This window comes from Talpa occidentalis, unplaced genomic scaffold, assembly GCF_014898055.3.
Source record: "Talpa occidentalis isolate TD23 unplaced genomic scaffold, MPIMG_talOcc4v2.1 talOcc4.12, whole genome shotgun sequence".
Lineage (NCBI taxonomy): Eukaryota > Metazoa > Chordata > Mammalia > Eulipotyphla > Talpidae > Talpa > Talpa occidentalis.
The window spans coordinates 13,522,984-13,542,255 of NW_023601212.1; the positions used below are offsets into that span (position 1 = coordinate 13,522,984).

The 19,272-nt window shown below is 44.3% G+C and overlaps 2 long non-coding RNA genes across 6 annotated transcripts in view; one reads left to right on the forward strand and one right to left on the reverse strand.

Moving 5' to 3' along the window:
* The window catches only part of LOC119240680 (uncharacterized), a 247,840-nt gene that overhangs the window by 225,771 nt on the left and 2,797 nt on the right, over positions 1-19,272 (forward strand). The gene's annotated exons all lie outside the window — the stretch shown is intronic.
* Positions 1-19,272, reverse strand: part of LOC119240679 (uncharacterized) — a 170,546-nt gene that overhangs the window by 12,531 nt on the left and 138,743 nt on the right. The gene's annotated exons all lie outside the window — the stretch shown is intronic.

A 19,272-nucleotide genomic window follows, 5' to 3' on the forward strand; every position in this document is an offset into this window, starting at 1 on the left:
ATTTGTATTAATAGATTAGAAGAGTAAAAACATATAATCATCCCAACAACTGCAGAAAAAGGAGCATTATTTAAAGTTCAAAATAAATAATAATTTTTTTTTTTTTTTAGCAAACTCTTAATCCAATGAATGGTATCTGCCCAAAGCCTATAGCAATATAGATACCTATGAAATTTTTAAAAAATGTTCTCATTTAAGTCAGGATATCCACTATTCAGCATTGTACTGATAATCATAATGCAGTAAGACAAAATAAAACAAGATGTAAGGCTTGGAATTGCTAACAGAAAATTTCGTTTTTAGAGATTATATAAAAGATCATATCGACTCTAGTCTTATGACTTACTACAACTATGTGTTTGAAGATTAATCTGCTTGAGTGTCATAAACTTACTTTAAACTATAATATATACCTTTAACAATGTTCCCAATTTTAAGAGAAACCCATTCCTTTTATCAGCTGAGTTTGAGATAGAAGGGATGTCACAGGGAATCATTCACAGGGAATGTCACAGGGAAGGTGGTTGGTAAAATCAACTATGACAGATAGTGTCAGAGTGTTTAAAGGAACAAACGGCCCTTTAAAAACAAATATGCTACATATTAAGTTATTTTTTTTTTTCATTGAGAACTCACTTAATCCCATACAAATCATAAACATACTAAGGCTGAGTTAAAGAACAAAACAGTCATTAGTATAGGGAAAGAACAAATGGTGTAGTTGATGATTTCAAATGCCAAAAACTCAAGGTACTACGGGGTAATAGATGCTTTACATACGGAGGGTGTTGACGTGGCATTGCACTCCGGAGTATCTAGGTGTCACATTTTATTAGGAAGACTTGTGGAAGGGCGGGGCGGGGGAGGGGCGAGGGAGGAGGGGCGGGCGGGGCGGGGGAGGAGGAGGGGGCGGGGGGAGATCTGAAGCACAGAGCATAGCGGAGCAGCAGGCACAGAGAGAAGAGACCTTCTGCTGCACCACATGCGCTCTAGCTCCATGCCCCCTTCTGGGGGCTAACTCCCACGCTCCTTGCGGGTAGCCCCCTGGCCGGGGCTCGAACTCAGGCCGCAGCGGTGAGAGCGCTGAGCCTAACCCCTAGGCCATCCTGGAGGCCCCGCTAGGGGCTTAGTTAAATGGAGCCTTTAACCTTTATTAGGCGGCTTCAGGAGAACTACTGACAGCTGCTTCTCCAGCAAGTCAGAAGAGACTACGGCTGCCCTTCCCTTCCCTCAGTGATCATCACTGTCTCCTCCTAGGGCCCGTGGGCGCCGAGGGAAGATGGCTTTCAGCAGCACCTCCCTGTCTTCATCGGTGACAAGAGGGGGCAAAGTATGGGGATTTTTCAAGTCTAAAACAAGAATTTTTCATTGATGAATCAGAAGAAAAACCTACACAGTTCAGAAAGCAATCAGGATTGTACTGATGCTGAAAGATTTCCTTGGTGATGATCATGTGTAAAATCAATATTTAGAAGTTTCTAGACATTTAAGTATTCAGACTTCTGATGTCCTCATAGAATAATGAATGCTCTTAGCGAGCTGAAGAGACTCAAAAAAACAAAGCAAATAATCCAGTCACAAAATGGGCAGAAGAGCCAAAAAGAAACCTCTCCAAAGAGGAAATGCAAACGGCCAACAGGCACACGAAAAAATGTTCAACATCACCTGCAATCAGGGAAATGCAAACCAAAACTGCCATGAGACCCCATCTCACACCAGCGAGAATAGCACGCATCAAAAAAACTAGCAACAACAAATGTTGGCGAGGATGCGGAGAAAAAGGAACTCTCCCGCACTGCTGCTGGGAGTGCAAACCGGTCCAACCACCATGGAGAGCTGCGTGGAGATCTCCGGACCCACTAAACATAGAGCTTCCATAGGATCCAGCGATTCCACTCCTAGGTATCCACCCAAAGGACACAGAAACATCAACTCCAAAGAGCACCTGCACCCCTATGTTTACAGCAGCACCATTCACAAGAGCTAAGCCTTGGAAACAGCCCAAATGCCCAAAAATAGATGACTGGATCAAGAAGATGTGGCACATATATACCATGGAATATTACTCAGCATTCAAAAAAGATAAACTCATGCAGTTTGCAGCAACATGGATGGAGCTGGAAGGGATCATGCTCAGCGAAACAAGCCAGAAAGAAGATGAAAAACACTGGATGGTCTCACTCATAGCAGGAACCTAGAAACCAGCAAAGCACCTGTAGTCCATGACCTTAGTCTATCCTTTGCACTTGTTTTCTTCACGTTGTATAGAAGAAATGGATTAAGTAGAAGAAGCCATACATTTCTGGGCATTAAAGAATAGCTTGAGTGGTTGTTCAGAATCATCTTGGAAGGTGCAGTGATTTCTCTCTCCATATCCTCCAGATATTTCTTAGCTCATAAGTGTCTTCTAGTACCACCGTCTCTTCTCCCATCAGTATACATTCTGTTTGCCTTCCTTGCTCCTAGAAGCTGCCCAAGGACATATGACAATATTCTAAGATCTTTCCAGGCCCTCCATGGATGGCAGTGGTTTCATATCACGCTTAAAAAATCTCCTGAGGTTGTGACCAGAGATTCGTCCATTGTCGCTGCTCTCACAGACGCACGAGGGCTCGGGAGCGGCGCTGGCAGGGGCGCTGGGGTCCAGCACAGAGGACAGAGGCAGCTGCCGGGGTCCGGGAGTCTCCTGGCCAGAGTCGGCCACACACTGCCTCGGGGCACCCCGGCGCTCGTGGAGGCGCCGGAACTTTACATATTAAGTTTTATAATAAGCAGATTCTAGCTTTAAAATTAAGTCAGCAGTCTCTAGAACAAGCCAAAAAATATATTGGAAAGCTTTTTAAGTTCCTTAGAAAATAGATTTTTGAAGAAATCACTTCAATAAAATTAATAGCACTGTGTATGATTTAGGGGTACAGGTTCACACCACTTCAGTGTATGTTGCCACACACGTCCACTACCAGAGCACCCCAAATCCCTGACCATAGTCTATTGCCCACTCTCACGCTCCCCTTCTGGAATCCTCAATTCTGCAGTAAGATTTCTAGGTTTGTTCTGTCTCCTTTATCCATTCATCAGTCATTGGGCACTTAGGTTGTTTCCATAACTTGACTGTTATTGTAAATAGGCTGTATTAAATATAGGAGTGCATTGGTATCCTTTCAAACTAGTGTTGTTGATTCTTCAGGTAGAAATGCTGGTTTATATGGGACAGAGACCAGAGCAGTCTATCTTCTCACTCAGAATAAGCGTTCTTTTTCCTCTCCAACTTCAGCATGTGTTGTTTCTGGTCTTTTGATATGGGTGTTTCTCGTGGTTGTGAGGTGGTATTTCACTGTGGTTTAGGTTTGCATTTTCCTGATGAAAATGATGAAGTTTTATTTATGTCTCTATTGGCCAGTTGAATGTCTTCTTTAGAGAAGAGGCTATTCAGATATTCTGCCTGTTTTTTTTGTTAGGGTTATTTTCTTATGGTTCAGTTGTATAAATTCTTTGTAGATCTTGCTGTTAGCCTCTTTTCAGAGAGTGTGATATGAAAATATTTTCTCCCATTTAGTAGGGTAACTGATTCTAAAAACCTCATTCATATATGGGAATTTGGCATATATGACAGATGTGGGATTAGCAAGTAAGGAGTAAGTGAATTACTTAGTAAATGTAGTTAACACAATGGAATATACCAAATAAAGGACATATGCAGGTAACTTAAAATATGTAATTCAAGGCCATTAGCATACAACATGGCAGATTATTTTCAAGATCTTTGCTTGAAGATTAATTTTTTTAATATACTTTTTTTTAAGGACAGCTAAATTTGACCATAAAATTTAAAACTTCTCTTTGCCAAAAGATACTACAAAATTAATAAATGTGAGCATACCAAAATTGTTTAAAAAATAGGAAGAGTCCATGCTGATGGATTAGAAAAATTAACACTCTAAATGGCAAAATGTTACCTAAAACAATGCAATCCCTATCAATATTCCAATGGCATTTTTCATAAAAATAGAATAATAAAATTTATATAAAACCACAAAAGATCCTAAATAACCAAAGGAATCTTAAGGGAAAAAATGGAGATATCACACTCCCTGGGTTCAAATTACACTACAATGCTATAGTGACCAAAACAGTGTATGTAATATTGAAGTAAAAATAGATTTAGGATCAATGGATCATAATTGAGAGTCCCAAAATAAACCCAAACATATAATAATCTGTGACAAAGGAACAAAGGAGAAGGGAAGGCTCCTTTAATAAGCGGTGCTGGGTAAACTGGACAGCCACAAGCAAAAGAGTGCAATTGGATTACTCTCTAACTCAACATCATGGTTTTGATGTTTACTTGAATCATTTTAAATATACTGAAGCTTATTTAATGGTCTAGAATAGAGTCTGTTTTGGTAAATCTTCCATGTACATCTTTTTTTTTTTGATAGAGGCACAATTTATTTTTTAATTTTATATATTTTTTACATCTTTTTCATTTTTGCATAATGTATGCATTTTCATCTGGGTTATATTCCCTAAGCAATTCCCATCCCCCATAAGCAATTCCCATCCCCCTTATTTTGACCCTTAAATATTTATTTTTTATACATACAATAGCTGGGGTATAGGCCAGAGGTGAGCGGGGATGAGAGGATTCACCAGAGACAGTGAGGAGCAGAACAGGCAGACAGACCGAAAACTGAGGGGAGCAGCGGGCACGACAGGAGAAGTCTGTGCGCCATGTGGGTCTCTCCCTGGCCTTGCTGGGAGTAGAGGAGGCTTCAGACAGCTTCACAGCACTGCATTCAACCTGCTGCACCACCAGGGAGGCCCCATGTACATCTTAAAGGAATGTATATTGTACTTTCATTTTTTCACTACTTGTTCTATCAATTATTGACAGAGGTATTAAAATTGTAGGTTTGTCTACAATTGTATTCATTTTTGGTTCTTATGTTTTCAAGTTCTGTTATTAGGTACACAGATGTTAAAATCATGTCCTGTGTATTAACAGACATAATTATAAAACTAGCTTTTAAAAATCCCTATTAATATTATTGGGCAGTATTTTATCACTGATAAAAATGCCATTTATATTAATTTACTCCTTTATTGATCTGCATATATTGCAACACTAAATAGCAGGGTTCCATACCATTGCTCCTTCAAAACGAGGCCCGTGGCACATTTTTAACCAGTTTCCCAATTCCTAGGTAAATCTCTCCATCCTACCTAACAAATATACTTCTTCTGTGGCAGCATACTCCATTTGTTTATGTTAACTGAACTTTTGGGTTTTGCAGAATGAACTTCCCAAGAGAGAAGGAATTTTGTCACAGTTTTTAAAATCTGTTATTATTGTTGAAGAAAACCAAAACAGTAACCTTTGTCACCAAGTCCAGTTGTATTCCCCAGATTATCGTCAGAAGTCCTTTGACATCTGTCCTTTCAATGTGTCATATTTGCCGAACATATATAAGTCTATAGTAATCAGTAATACTATTTTAGGTGATCTTAAATTTTACCTATTTGAGATCATCTCATTATATTCATGCCACAACTTGATTTTTCTCTCATTATAGTTTGAGACTGAAGCTAGATGCCTTTCATTCCTTTTAATTGAAGCAGTTGATCCTAATGGGCTATATTTCATCCATCCCAATCACAGATTGTTAGTTCATCTGAGTAGACAATTTTTTTTTTTCCTATTAAAAGTGGAACAGAGAGACTAATGCTTCCAGCAAAGATAAAGTACTATTAATTGGACTTCCTTCCTGCTGAAACAACTAAAAATACTAGAAAAATTGTTAGAACAGTTATTTTTCAGACCCTAACCATCAAATAACGAGGGGGCAGTCATAAATTTCTGATGGGGAAAAAAAAATGAGTTGAGTCCAAAGACCAGCACAGTTTACTGCTTTGAAGAGTTTTCCCAAACCACAGCACCAGGACTCCAGTGGAGAACTCGGATTGAGGAGATGAAACTGAGAGTCTGGGAGCTGGAGGTGGCTGGAGTACAGAAGCACCACAGGCAGCATGTGGCGAGACCTCCCTAGAGGCCCCACTGACTCGACAGAGAGCTAGCTGAGCGGGACCTACGTGGTGAGATCGAGCTCCCCAAAGCATTAGGAAGAGCAGAGCCCCACCGGCTAGAACAGGTCCTGTTCCCACCCACCAGCCACACTGGAAAATCTCATAATTCTTGGGCCACTCGGCTGAATATTCAGAAGAGTCTTGTTCAGTAGTGGGGAATAGCTATCTTTAAATTAAATGCTGTTCCATTTCCATCTAACAAATTTTAAAACCAAAACCAGAAGGCATTAATCTGTGTCCAAGTAGCTTAACTGCATCCCAGAAAAAAAGACAAACAGAATATTTAAAGGTACACAAAAATAATCAGAAGTGGGGTGGGAATCCAGCAGGAACAAGGTTATGCTGACCTCATCCCCAAAAGGTTCAGCTGCGGGAGTCCCAACAGTGAGAGGCAAAATGCCCACCCTAACTGAGCTAAAGATGCTTTTCTTCCTTGTTTGCTAACCACAGTGCAAGGCTTTAGGCTGATGGTGTCTAATTAGACAACATGTGCCTTGGGCTAAACTTAAACCTGATCCCTAACAACCAACATCATCTTCGTGATATGTAAAAACCACCCGCTAGTGAGAAGAGTTTCATTTTTAAATGCAACCCACAATTGTAGGAACGAAGAGCAATGAAATTGCAATGTGAAACTCCAGCAATGCGGTGAGGGAGAAGACCCAGGGTTTGTCCTCGCCACAAACTCAACCAAATTACAGCAAAGTAAACACCACACCCCTTGAGAGGAAACGGATGAAGTCATTTTTGATGTAGGTAATAGTCATGGGGGAATGATGTCATTAAACTGTTTTGAGTGCTACCAGCACAGTACAGCCCATGAGAGGGAATGGTGGGGGGGCTGCTGTGTGGACCCCCCTTTGCTATGTTAACTACTCTGGAGAAGGAAGGGCAGAGTTGGCATCACCAGGGAATGACAGGAGGAGGAAGAGTAATGCTTACTGCTGGAGCCCATACCAGCCATAACCAGATCGGATCACCCGTGAACCAGCACAGAAGAGGCTGTGATGTGAAAACACCTGACTAATCTTACTACCCAGGGCCAAAACCAAGACAACTCATGCTCACCAGAGTTTGAAGCAACTAGATCTTAACAGGAGCAGGAAGCCAAGGGTAAATCTCCATAATCAAAAAACAAAAAGAACAATTCCAGGCTGTTCGCCCACTCAGCCCTTTATCTATTGCTCAGCCACAGTAATGAGGCTGGCGCGAGGCTAGGAGAGCTATTTTGGCCAAGAAGTGGTGGATCCCCACCATACAAGTTTGGGACCTACAGCATTATAGGTAGCTTGGCCCTATGAAAGGTCACCTGGTAACCTTCCACCTGGTGACATTTCATGCCCTACTGCTCTGGTTTCTTCCAACCTATTATCCATTACAGGTGCAAGTCACCTGTCTGTGAAATAACACATCTAGAAATCCTGGGTAAAAACCCTAGCATTATATGCAGCTTCTTATAGGAGAGGTATAAAGACAGTTTATTCAGATAAAAAGAAAAGGAAACTTTCTATTAGGACCTATAGAAACTAAAAATGAAGGGGCAGAAGAGCATATCACAATGCCAGAGCAAAAAGAGACCAATGAAACTGCAGACTATGTCTGATCAGGAATTTAAGGTAATGGGTTTAATAACCAAGCTTGCCAATTTAATAAAAACCAGGAACATAATAAAGACTAAGAAAAAAAGACTGGTACAAGAAAGGCTAATGGATCTAAAACATACTGTAAGCAAATTAAAAATACAATAGAGTGCCTCAGCAGTGGACAAATGTAAGTAATAGAATTAGCCAGCTTGGAAGCTTGGCGATGGAAAACACAAATAGGACCATGAAGAGAAAAATGAATTTAAAAAATGTAAACTCTTTAAGAGCACATTGAGATAACCGAAAGAGAAATCTATCCATATCATGGGGGTTCCAGAAGAAGAAAACTTAAAAGCATAGAAAAGAATAGTCTCAATCATGGGCATGAACCAGATGTTACAATCCAAGTGGCCCAATGAGTTCCAAACAAAATGGTGTCAGACCTAAACACACCAACACACATTGCAACACACTGTCAAAAACCACTGGCAATGCTAGTGCATCAAAAACACAGAGAAAGTAGAGTAACCTAAAAGCGAACAGCTATTTCACTGCAGATTTTTCAGTGGAAACCATATGTGCAAAAAAGGGCTGGCAGGAAATGTATAATGCACTTTAAGAAAAAGATTTCCAGGTAGAATACTTTATTCTGCAAAACTGTCATTCAAGACAGAAGAGAAAGGAACTTCACTGAATAGCAAAAATTAAAATATATTAAGTAGGACTTGAAAGCAGTACTGAAGAGGATATTGTAAAGCAACAACAAAACAAACAGAGGTAACAGTCCAAGCCCTACAATGTAGAGGAGGAGAGTATAGACCAGGCTCATCAGAATGCTTGATATCAACTGTCCAAAGAGCCTTAAAAACTGGACCATGATACACTAACCTCAGTAATACCTTCAAACAAGAATCAATATAAGTAACACCCCAGACAGTGGAAATGGCATCTAAACTACACATAAAAGGAAAGTGTCAAAAAATAAAAAGACAAAGTAAAAAACAACACATAACAAATTGGCAATAAGCACTCATGGCTCAGTAATCACCTTCCATATAAATGGCTTGAATTCCCCAATTAAAAGATATGGAGTGGCTGACTGGGTTACAGAACAAAGTCCAACCTTCTGCTTTTAACAGGACGTTCATCTCACCACCAAAGACAAGCACAGACTTAGAGTTAAAAGGCTGGCAGACAATCCTGTAAGCAAACAGTGACCTAAAAGTCAGGAATAGCTAAACTTATGTAGGGTAAAACAGACTCCCAATTAGAGAAGGTAATAAAAGATGGATATTACATTATGATTTAGGGCCTAATGCACCAAATAATGGAGGCCTAAGATACACAAGGCAATTATTAATAGAACTAGATAGTATTATTGTGGCGTTACTGTCTGAGGGATTGTAGTATACCTCTTCCAACTATGGAGAATAAATAAGGAAACAGTAGCCTTCATGAGGTGCTAGATCAAATAGACTTAAAAGAACAGAAAATTTCTCTCACCCATCAGGATTTCCCTGCCTCTGCCCCCTCTCATTCTTAGGGAATACCACCACCCAAATCTTACACCTCCTAACTAGTTGTGGGAATCCACAGCGCATGTCTTACTGGTTCTACTAGTTGACCCCTCTGGGGTGGGTCAGACATTTCCCTCATAACCTTCATCTAGAACTGCTGCTCACCCAATTGTAGCCCCCAGCTCCCACACTGTAGAAACTTCCTGTGGTGTTGCCAATGCCTAAGCCCAGTGCGGCAGACACTGGAGAAGCTGTGTCTCATGCTCCTCTTCATCATCACAACTTTATCTTAGAGTTTGGTCATGGATTTCAGGGGACAGCTGCAAGCTTGTGCTCAGCATTTCTCTTTCTGATTCTGAGAGGCATCTCCTCTCATTCCTCTCTCTTTTTTTTTTTAAAGATTTATTTATTTATACAAGCACTGGGTACAGTCAGAAGCATGGGAGGGTGAGAGAATTCGCCAGAGCAGGGAACAGAACAGGCAGACTGACGAAATACACTGCTGAGGAGAGCAGCGGGTGTGGCAGGAGAGGTCTGTTGTACCACGTGGGACCCTTGCCAGCGGCCAGGGATGGAACCAGCACTGCAGAGGCTGCGGGTAGTTTCGCAGCCCAGCGCTCAACCACCGCGCCACCAGGGGAGGCCCTCATTCCTCTTTCTTAAGGTTAAAGGCTCCTGGTTTCTCATAAGCAGCCCCCTGGTGGCCCTGAGGATTCTTTGAGATGCTCAAATATGCCTATATGCTGTGCTGAGCATAATATTACAAACTCCGTTGTCCAAATCCTTTAACAAGAAAGGATACTCACAGAGGAGGGAACAGATGGAGACTGGTGAAAGAATGATGTTGGCAAGAAATCACTAAAGCTGGAGGAAAGGACAGGGCTAGGGGGGAAAGGAAGGAACCCTTGGGTTAAGAAACTGTCAGGGCTGAATCCAGAGGACAGGCCATGAGGTTGGGAAAAAAGGTTTCAGTAGCCTCCTGCCTCCACCCTCTCCCCTCTTGCTTTTCCTCCGTCCATGGAAGCATCTCCTCCCTGTGTGCATCACAGCTGGCACTCTCAGTGTTTCCTTCAGACTCCTTCCAATCCAAATTCTGATCACTTCTGGGCCTTTCAGAAGCTTCCATCATGGAAGAAAGCTAGTTGGTTTAAATCTTTCTATAGGGTTAATTATTAAAGAAACCTTCATATATTCCACTTTGGTGGATGAGGTGGAAGCAGAGTAGATTTCAGTCCAGCAACAGGTCTGAAGGGGGATAATTTTAGCCTGTTTTTTTTTTTTAATGTTACCAAGAAGCAGCTTGGGAGGTAAGATCACCCCACCATCAGTGCCAGCCTCTAATAGGACACACACTCAGACTCCCTACGAGGTCTGCCCCCAGCGTGGGCCTCCATATTGAGCACAGTTTCAAGGGATTATACAAAGCTGATCATACTCTCCAGGAAAAGCTTATAAATGTTGTTATTTATTCCCTTAAATAACACCCTTCATACATCCTAAGTGCTTGGGAAATACACAGAAACAACACAGCAGGTTCTGGAGCTTCAAGTGATTATCATTAAAAAGCATTTTTTCTTATAGATTCCTTATAATACCTTGAGAAGCTAACAATCTGCAGTACACATCCTTGTGAGTCAGCTGCATCACCTGCCATGTCAATGCAGGGCTCATCCTTGGCCCTTCAGCTATTGGGTTGACCAAAGGGCAGAGTTTAAGGGTCTGGGGAAATTGAATGTCAAACTCTTTTCTTAATGACCATAGTATTATTGTCCAAAGAGAGGAAGTGGTCTTTCTTCTCCAGGGTCTAGGTGACCGGACAATGAGTCTTCATCATTCTCTTGGGAGGGTATCAAGTGGAGGTGGTTTTTATAACTTTTCAGAAGAATGAGAAGCCATGAAGGAAATAGGTACTTCTAGAAAACCTTTCATGAGAGACTCGATGGGGCTAAGTGGGGATGATTGCAATCTACCCCCCAGAGTAGGTGCTCAGTTATATCAGGGTGCCTTTCCCATTACACCTTCCCCTATGGGAATCTCCACTAAGCTCGATGGTAGTGCAGTATCGATAGGTCTCTCCTTACCTTGAAAGCCAGCTTCCACAGCCTTTATACTCCGCTTTCACTGGTTATTCTACCAGAGAGTTTGGCACTTCAGGAGCTGGGTTCCAATGCAAAGGAACTCACAGATATCAGGTGCAGAGGAGAATTTAAAAACTGTGTATTCATTTGGCTGTCATACAGCAAGTATACAGGGGCAGAAATGGCCCAGGAGGAGTTCTCTACCAGTGCCTGATTGCAGATGTTGCTAGTAGAATTCAATTTGAAATAGTCACTGATAAGAATGTTGTGAGGAGGGATGGTGAGTTTCAGGGTGATGTGAGCAGATAAGGAAGATAAGTGTGAATCCATGGAATAGGAACTGGGCACAGAGCAGATTTTGAAGGAGAGAGGACCAGGAGAAACAGAAGGAGAATGAGAAGAGCTAAAGTTGCTTTACCCCTTCCATAAATCAGGCTCCAAGTTAAACCTCCAAAGACCTGATCTCATTTAAACTTCATGAGGTGGGGCTACATATCTCCATAGTGTCAATGAGGAAACTGAGCTTAAGTAACTTGCTCACAAATAGCTTGACAGGGGAATTCAAGTCCAAATTTTCTGATTCCAGAACCAAAATTCTAATCTATTAGACATACATATATGTATAATACATACAGATAAGGTTGCAGGGGACCCTTTTAACACAGGATCTTGCAAGGAGCTAGGATCTCAGTAGGTGGAAGTTGAAGAGACATTGCAGGTGGAGGTAAAGTCAGAAAAGCAGAGGGGAGGAAATGAAAGGTGTCTTTGAGACAGTGGACCAATCTGTTTAGCCTGTATGCAGAATGGCTTCTTATCTAACCTTTAACACCTTAAGTTTCAATGGCATAGAAATAATATCCAACTGGCTAATGTAATGAAGCACTTTGACCAAGAACCTGATGCTCAGTAAATGATGGTCAATATTTGTTGTATAGATGAACTAAGTGCCTACTATATATACATCAGATGAGGAGAGAGGGCTGTCTAAGACCAACCCAAGTTTTACCCTTAGAAGTTTATAATATAGTAGGAAAGAAAAACATTAAATCATTGCTTACACAGTTAAGTTACAATAGAGATAAGGGTTTCAAAAGAGAAGTAGTAGTATAATCATTTATGACAAAGATGCTGAGTGAGAAAAATTATTAGAATTACTTAGGCAAAGGAAGTCTCTGTGTGTTTCAGACATATTAGGGCTTATTTTGAGCAATAAAAAGTCATGCAGGGAGTCCAGCAAGATGGCATTAAAGTGAAGACACTGGGCTTACTTCACCACATTTACAACCAAATGAAGGGACTCTGGAAAGTGGCAGAAGAGTAAAGATTCTGATCTCACTTCCTCCACATAGTTACAACCAAATTACCTGTAAATAAAGGCAAGTGTCCCTGGATGACGAGTGAATAACTGTGTATCAAGAGGGATGACAGGCAGAAGGAGGTAGGAAAAACTCCAACTTAATTGTTTTGGAGCCTTGCAAGGCAGTACAACCTGAGAGGGGGCGGGGGGCAGCTGCTGAAACCCAGAAGAGGGATGGGCTTCTCTGTTGCTGTAAAACGAGGGCTCATGTCCACACTGGGGACTTTAGAACCGGAGGACTGTACTAGAGGGGTGGGGGGGCACAGATCCCATGTGTGGGGTGCAGAGTCTACCCCCTGAGAACTAGAGGACGAGGGTAGCAGTGGTCCATGGTAGAACGCTGGAGTGGTATCTTAGACGCTTGCAAGCGCAGATGTTGCATCCTGCTGACTAGAAGGTATTTACACAATGTATACCTGATACGGGGTTAATATCCAAGATACCTGAAAAACTCAATGATTCCACTATGAAAAAACAAATAACCCAAATTAACAAATAGCAGCAGACATGAGCAGATAATTCAGTTCACTGCAGAGGATATGCAGAAGGCCACAAGCCAAATCATCACTTCTAGTAAGAGAGATGCAGGTTAAAACTGTAATGAGATGCCACCTCACACCTGTGAAAAGACATGAACACTCCCCACAGGTGTGGGACAGGAAGCAGGGGCAAAGCAACCTGTAGACTACAGGTGGAAATGTAAACTGTTGTAACCATTTGGAAAACAATCTGGATTTATCTTAAAGTAAAAATGAAAATACTGTATGACCCGGCAGTCTTTCTTGGTCACATATCCACAAAATATGAAACTAATACCAAAAAAAAAAAAAAAAACCCACACTCCTGTGATGTTTATAGAAGCATTATTTATAATAGCTCAGACATGGAAGCAGCCTAAATATGCATGGGCAGACCACGAAATCAAGAAAATGTGGTATATAAACACTGTGGAGTATTATATAGCCATGAGAAAGGATGAAATGCAACCATTTTCAGCAAACTGGAGGGGATTTGAGAGAACTATGTGCAGCACAATAAGTCAGAGTGATAAAAACAAATACTGGAAATCTACATGGCAGTTCCGTTGATAACATAAAATTATCAAAAACCAGTGGACATCACCAGAGGGTGAAGATGTTCAAGGGAGGGCCGGGGGATACAAGATAGTACAGGGAATAGTGGTAGGAGGACAATAAAGTAGAAACAACCCCCCCCCAAATATCATGGGGAGGAAAGTAATTAACTCTAATCTTAATGAATTTTGTGAATCCACAGGCGTGGATGATGAAATGCTAAGGACTATTATGGTTCAAAACAATACCTTTCAGCTGACAGCTGCCTGTGCACCCTCACAGAATAGCGTGCCCCCAAAGGAGAATATCACGAGCAGAGCAAGTGTTAATAAACTTACCCTTAGAGCCACATATGTGACATATCGGCAGGGAGAGACTAAAGATTGTGGGTTTGGTTGGAAGCCCTTGTGGAGGCCTGAGCTGATAGCGGTTGGAACCAGGCCACTGCCAATAAGAATTGACAAAGGCGAGACACATTTTAAATAAATGAATTTCAAGATTTTGAGCTCTGTTGAAGGTTGGAGTTTGGGGCAAGGGGAGAATAAAAGCCTAGTGTGATATTTCTGATCTGAATGGTTGCAAGATTCAGGATGTCACCGCCAGAAATAGAAAAGTCAGGAGGAAAATGAGTAACTTCCATGTTCAGCATGTGAGTCTAGGGCGTGTGCCTGGGAAGAGCACACGCCTGGCACGGGCATCCAAGAAACATTTGCTCAACTGACTACATTGTAAATGGAAAATAGGACCTGCTGTGGGAGGGTGGCATCTGGACTTCCTCCCCTGCCAGAGGTGTAGGTGAGAGAGGGGGAGTGGGCACAGAGGGGAGAAGAGGACTCAACCTTCAGTGAAAGAGCTAGAAGGGAGATGGAGGCCCAGAGCAGGGAGGGCCACCCCACCATTGGGGGGCTCTCAACAAAAGAGCAAGCAGAATGTGAGCATGGCAGGAGATCAGGAAAGGCTGGTAGGATCTGGAAGGTGCCAGATGCTGTGTGAGCCCATGAAGGGGAGGCCAATTGGGGAAGGCCTTAAAGGTGGGGATGGAATGCTGATGCTTCCCCTGTCACCACAGACCTGAGGACCCTGTCCTCGTGGGGGCTGGCCCTTCTGGGCTCAAAGCCCTTATGATGAGTTTTGGTGACAAGCACCATCGTGGCAGGGGAGGAACACAGTGCCGGTGACATAATTCATGGGGCCCAAAGCAAAATGAAAGTGTGGCGCTCCTTGTTCAAGCACCAGAAAAAGCTACGGATTCTAAAATTGAAAACCTTTCTCTTTCTTTTGTCATCTCTCTCTCAGCCTGTTCCGACTTCTTTTTCCTCCTATTTAATGTTGTACTCCCTTGGGTTTGGCTCACACCCACAGGGTGCAGACCCTCCTAGTGCCCAGGGCCATCCCTGGCAGTGACTTGGCATACAGGCATGTGCGTGGCTTTCAGTCTTCAGAGCGCTGAAGACTTTCCTAATAGGCAGGCAAAAGGAACGATGAGCCTCCTTACTCTGTCACCCTGCAGCTTCTGCATTCGATGGCAACGGCCTCATTTTTTCATAGTGCTCCAGGTCATTCAACTTTGGGGGTGAAAGGACCATGCCAGCCAACTCCTTGCTCGCTGGCCAGTCTGTGGACCACTCTGAGTCCATCGGCTGCCACCCACCTGTAGCCACTTGAGGGGACACTCTACCTTGCTGAGCACAGCTACACTGAGACCGTGGGAGGAGAGATGAGCAGGACAGTTTCCTGGGATAGATGGGTTCGAGTACCTGCTGTGTTTACTGACTGCAGCAGCAGGGAGGGGGCCTGGCAGGCAAGGCCACTTGCCAGGGCTCACTGCCTTGCTTCCCTGTTCTGTTCTTTCCTGCACAGCCCTGCACCCCACCCCTGACTGTCACCTACATAAAAGCAGGAGCATCGAGAAGACAGCCTCTTAGGAGCACTGGAGAGACCCAGGCCCGTCCCCTCCTAGTCTTTCCGATCTGCCCCACATCAGCCACTGAGTTCACTTTTATCTCTTTTTTAAAAAAACACCAAAATCAACAATGCTCCATTGAATGTTTAACGAGCAGCTCCCTTTGTGAAGTCTGTCTCCGCACACCTGGGACTTCATCTGAAGTCAACAGAGACTGAGCGCATGTGACTATTTTCCATGGTGTGTTTTGCTCTTTGGCTTTCTATCCATCATCATATCTGATCTTATCACCACCACAGTGCTCAGTAGGGAGGATGTTACCATCGTACTCATTTTGGGGATGGAGAAAGTGAAGTTCAGAGAGGCACAGTGACCTGCCAAGGTTCCAGACTGAGCTGGAGGAGTAAGTTTCAGCTTTCATGTCGCAGTGCCGCCCTCCCGGGGCCCTCCTTGTCTTGCGGGATAAGAGTCCCTTTCCAGCTCAGACCTTTCCTTTGTTGCTTGTATCACCACATACATGGCTTTCACTGGCATTCCTAGTCTTGAACCCAGGTCTCCTAGTGGCGTCGCCTCTGCTTGGATGGATAGGGTGCCTGAGGCTGATTTCCCTGGTGGGGCCATAAGCTCTTCCCAGGACTCAGGGAATGATGTTGCTTCATGTCCTTGTGCAACCCGGGCCAGCTCTTCCCTGTCCATGGTCCTGGACTCAGACACTATGACTTTGGGTCCCTGGGGATTGCCACCTGCAGCTCCTTTCCTCTATGCAGAAGGCACACCTCACCCTCAGGCGCTTTCCTAAACCTCCAGGCTACTGAGCTGGCCTACATCATACCGGTGGGCAGGATTCTAGGCTAGAACCCGAGGCCCTCAGCTGTGCAGCTGCACCTTGGCATTTCCTCACATCTGAACAAGGAGGAGAAACTTCAGATCAAGAACTAGATGAACTGAGCCAGATTCTAGGAGAGAAGGCAGGAAAGACAGAGTCAATAGAAAATTTTTCTTGATTTACTGTGTAGGATTGGGAGAATGTAAAAAAGGATGCTAAGAGCTCAGCCTGCCTTGGAATGGGGGAAAAGTAGGTGGACAAGTTCCCTATTAATCAGAGTCTGGTGGGAAGCCAGGAAGTTGTGGTTCTAGCTGACTGCTACCCTAATGATGACTAGGCTAGAAAGACATGCACAAAGGGGTGTGTGTTTGTAAGAAAGTGATTGTTGCCTTTGCATTTCCTGGACAACAGCTGACATTCCAGACATCCAAGTGTTATGGAATTTTCTTTTTAACTCCTCAAGCTTCTTATCCATGGCATTTCTTAGGGTAAATAAGATAGAAGTGGCTGTGTCTGTCATGCAGCTGTTCAAGGTCAACGTTCCCTGTTGTCAGGAGGGTGTGCTCCATCAGACCCAAGTTCCTTCCACCTTGTTTGTCCAGTATCTTCCAAAGTACAGTTTCCTAAACTTGGTAACACTCTGCATCCAGTGACACCCAAGTTTGAGAACCTGTTGTAGAGTGTTACCCTTGTTTACATGGTGGAAGCTGGGCCACAGGTACACACCGGCCTGAAAATCACACATGTGGCATCTACTGACTTGGGTGAGAGTATACAAGCTTTTAATACTGACAGGTAGTAAGATCCTACCTGAATCTAAGGTGTGGCACTGGTGCACGCAAGTTGCTGTGGGAAATCAGAGAAACCTTGGAGGTTGTGGCCCTTAGCAGCTAGGTGAGCTGTGACTGGTTGGCTTGCTTCAATGGTTTGACTTCAAATCTTGGTCTCTGCATCCAAGAATGGAGCCAATCATAGAAATTACCACAGAAACATGTGATAGAAGACGTACAAAGCGCTCAGCGCAGGGCCCACTCCTGGCTTGCACAGGATAGATAGAAACTGCCCTGTGGCTGTATTTTCTGGGTGGGCAAAGACTGTGGTGATTTCAGACCTGGGTCTGGAGTTTATCTTCTCCCCTTTGGTTAGTCATGACAATGGTGCAGGCAACCTGATGCAGCTGCCGGCAGAAGCTGCCAGTGATGGGGGGTGTGTGTGTTTGGATTTAAGCAGTTGGTGACAATCTAGACTACTATGAAGTGAAAGGACATGGTGTTGCCTGCCTTTGTCCAGAGGCCCACGGAGCAGGGTTTCGGGTCTGCTCAGTGAAAGCCAGCTGACATTTCTCAGCTCTGGTTTCATTTTCAACAAGACTCAGCGCTCAGCTTCCACCCAATCCTCTTCTCTCCCTTCCCTCCCTGCTTCCTCCCCCATTTGCCTGTGTTGCTCCCTCTGCAGAGCTGCCAGGTCCAGCAGTGCCTTTGAAGTCCCAGAACATTTTCAGTTCTAGGGTCTTTCTCCTCTGAAATGAATGTTTAAAAAACATCAGGATTCTGTAGCTCCTGAAGAGGAAGGCTCAGGTAAATAGGAGCAGAATTCAGGGATTACTGTGCATCCCCTGAGACTTAAGAGGAAACCTGGGGCGGGGGGCAGCGGCTAGCACTGGGGAAGGGGCACAGAGCAGACCCACCCTGCTGAGTAGCTAGAAATTTCTACTGGAGCATCTGCAGGAGTCAATTCCAGGGGAGCCACCAAGAGAACAGGGTACAGCTAGTGCCATGCTGCTTCCCAGGCCCAGACAGACATGGTCTGGTGGGGGAGACCTTTTATCCTTGAAGAGGTTCAGAGGTTGCAGATCTCGCCAGCCTCCTCAGACCCTGCTGTCGCCTCTAATGGATGAGAAGAGAGCTTCTCCTCTTCCTCCCCAGCCAGAGTGCCTCCACAGCCGTAATTGTCCTAGTGCCAGAATAGCCACGGAAGCATTAGCTGCTCTCCACTCAGTCAACACTTCCTCTCCAGCTCTCTCCCACTCCTGCCTGTCAGCCCTTCAGAGAGTTTGTCTTCAAAGATTTCCAAAGCAAGGAGAAGAAATTTGGGGGTGGGGTGAGGATAGAGATAATTTATTTCCGTCTGTCACGGCATGCTCCAAACCAAATAAGAAATAGAAATTATGTTTCCTCTCACCATCTGTGGTCACAGCAGCCAGCCCTGCAAGGGGGAAGCCAAGGAGAAGCAAAGCAGAAAGGTGAGGCTGGAGGGACAGGCGGGGCGCCCCCGGATTGTCTGCTCTGGGCTTCCCATTCAAGCCAGAGCTGAACAGTTTCCCAGATTTTTCATACAAGAGCTCGCCTCTCGCCCTTCTGTCTGGTGAGGAAGGATCGTGTATAAAGAGGTGACCCCTCGCAGAGTGTTGAGTCTGGGGGGGAAGCAGACTCATGCTGGGCGCTCGTGACCACGGTTGTGAGAGGGAACGGCGGAGTGTCACTTACACGTTATGGGGGAGAGGAGCTTAACTAGACAAGGGGTCAGAGGAGTTTCCCCCGGCGAGTGACAGCCAGGCCGAGACTTGAGGAGGAAGCCAGCAGAGTACCCGGGGGGTGCGCACCTGGATGCCTTGGGTGGGGCTGGCGGACAGCCCGGAGGGGGCGAGCAGGCGCGGGCTGCGGCAGCAGTGCAGGCGAGAGAGGGTGGTGGCCGGGAACAGGAGAACACGAAGGCGCGCAGAGCAGAGAGACGAGAGTAAGAGGCCCTGGGGACTCAGGTTAGGGCCCGAATTCATGACTGTCCCAGCTGGCATGATGCAGTGCCATTCTGTGAGCCTGGATTCCAGTGTAGGCGGTAGGTTTAGGCCTGA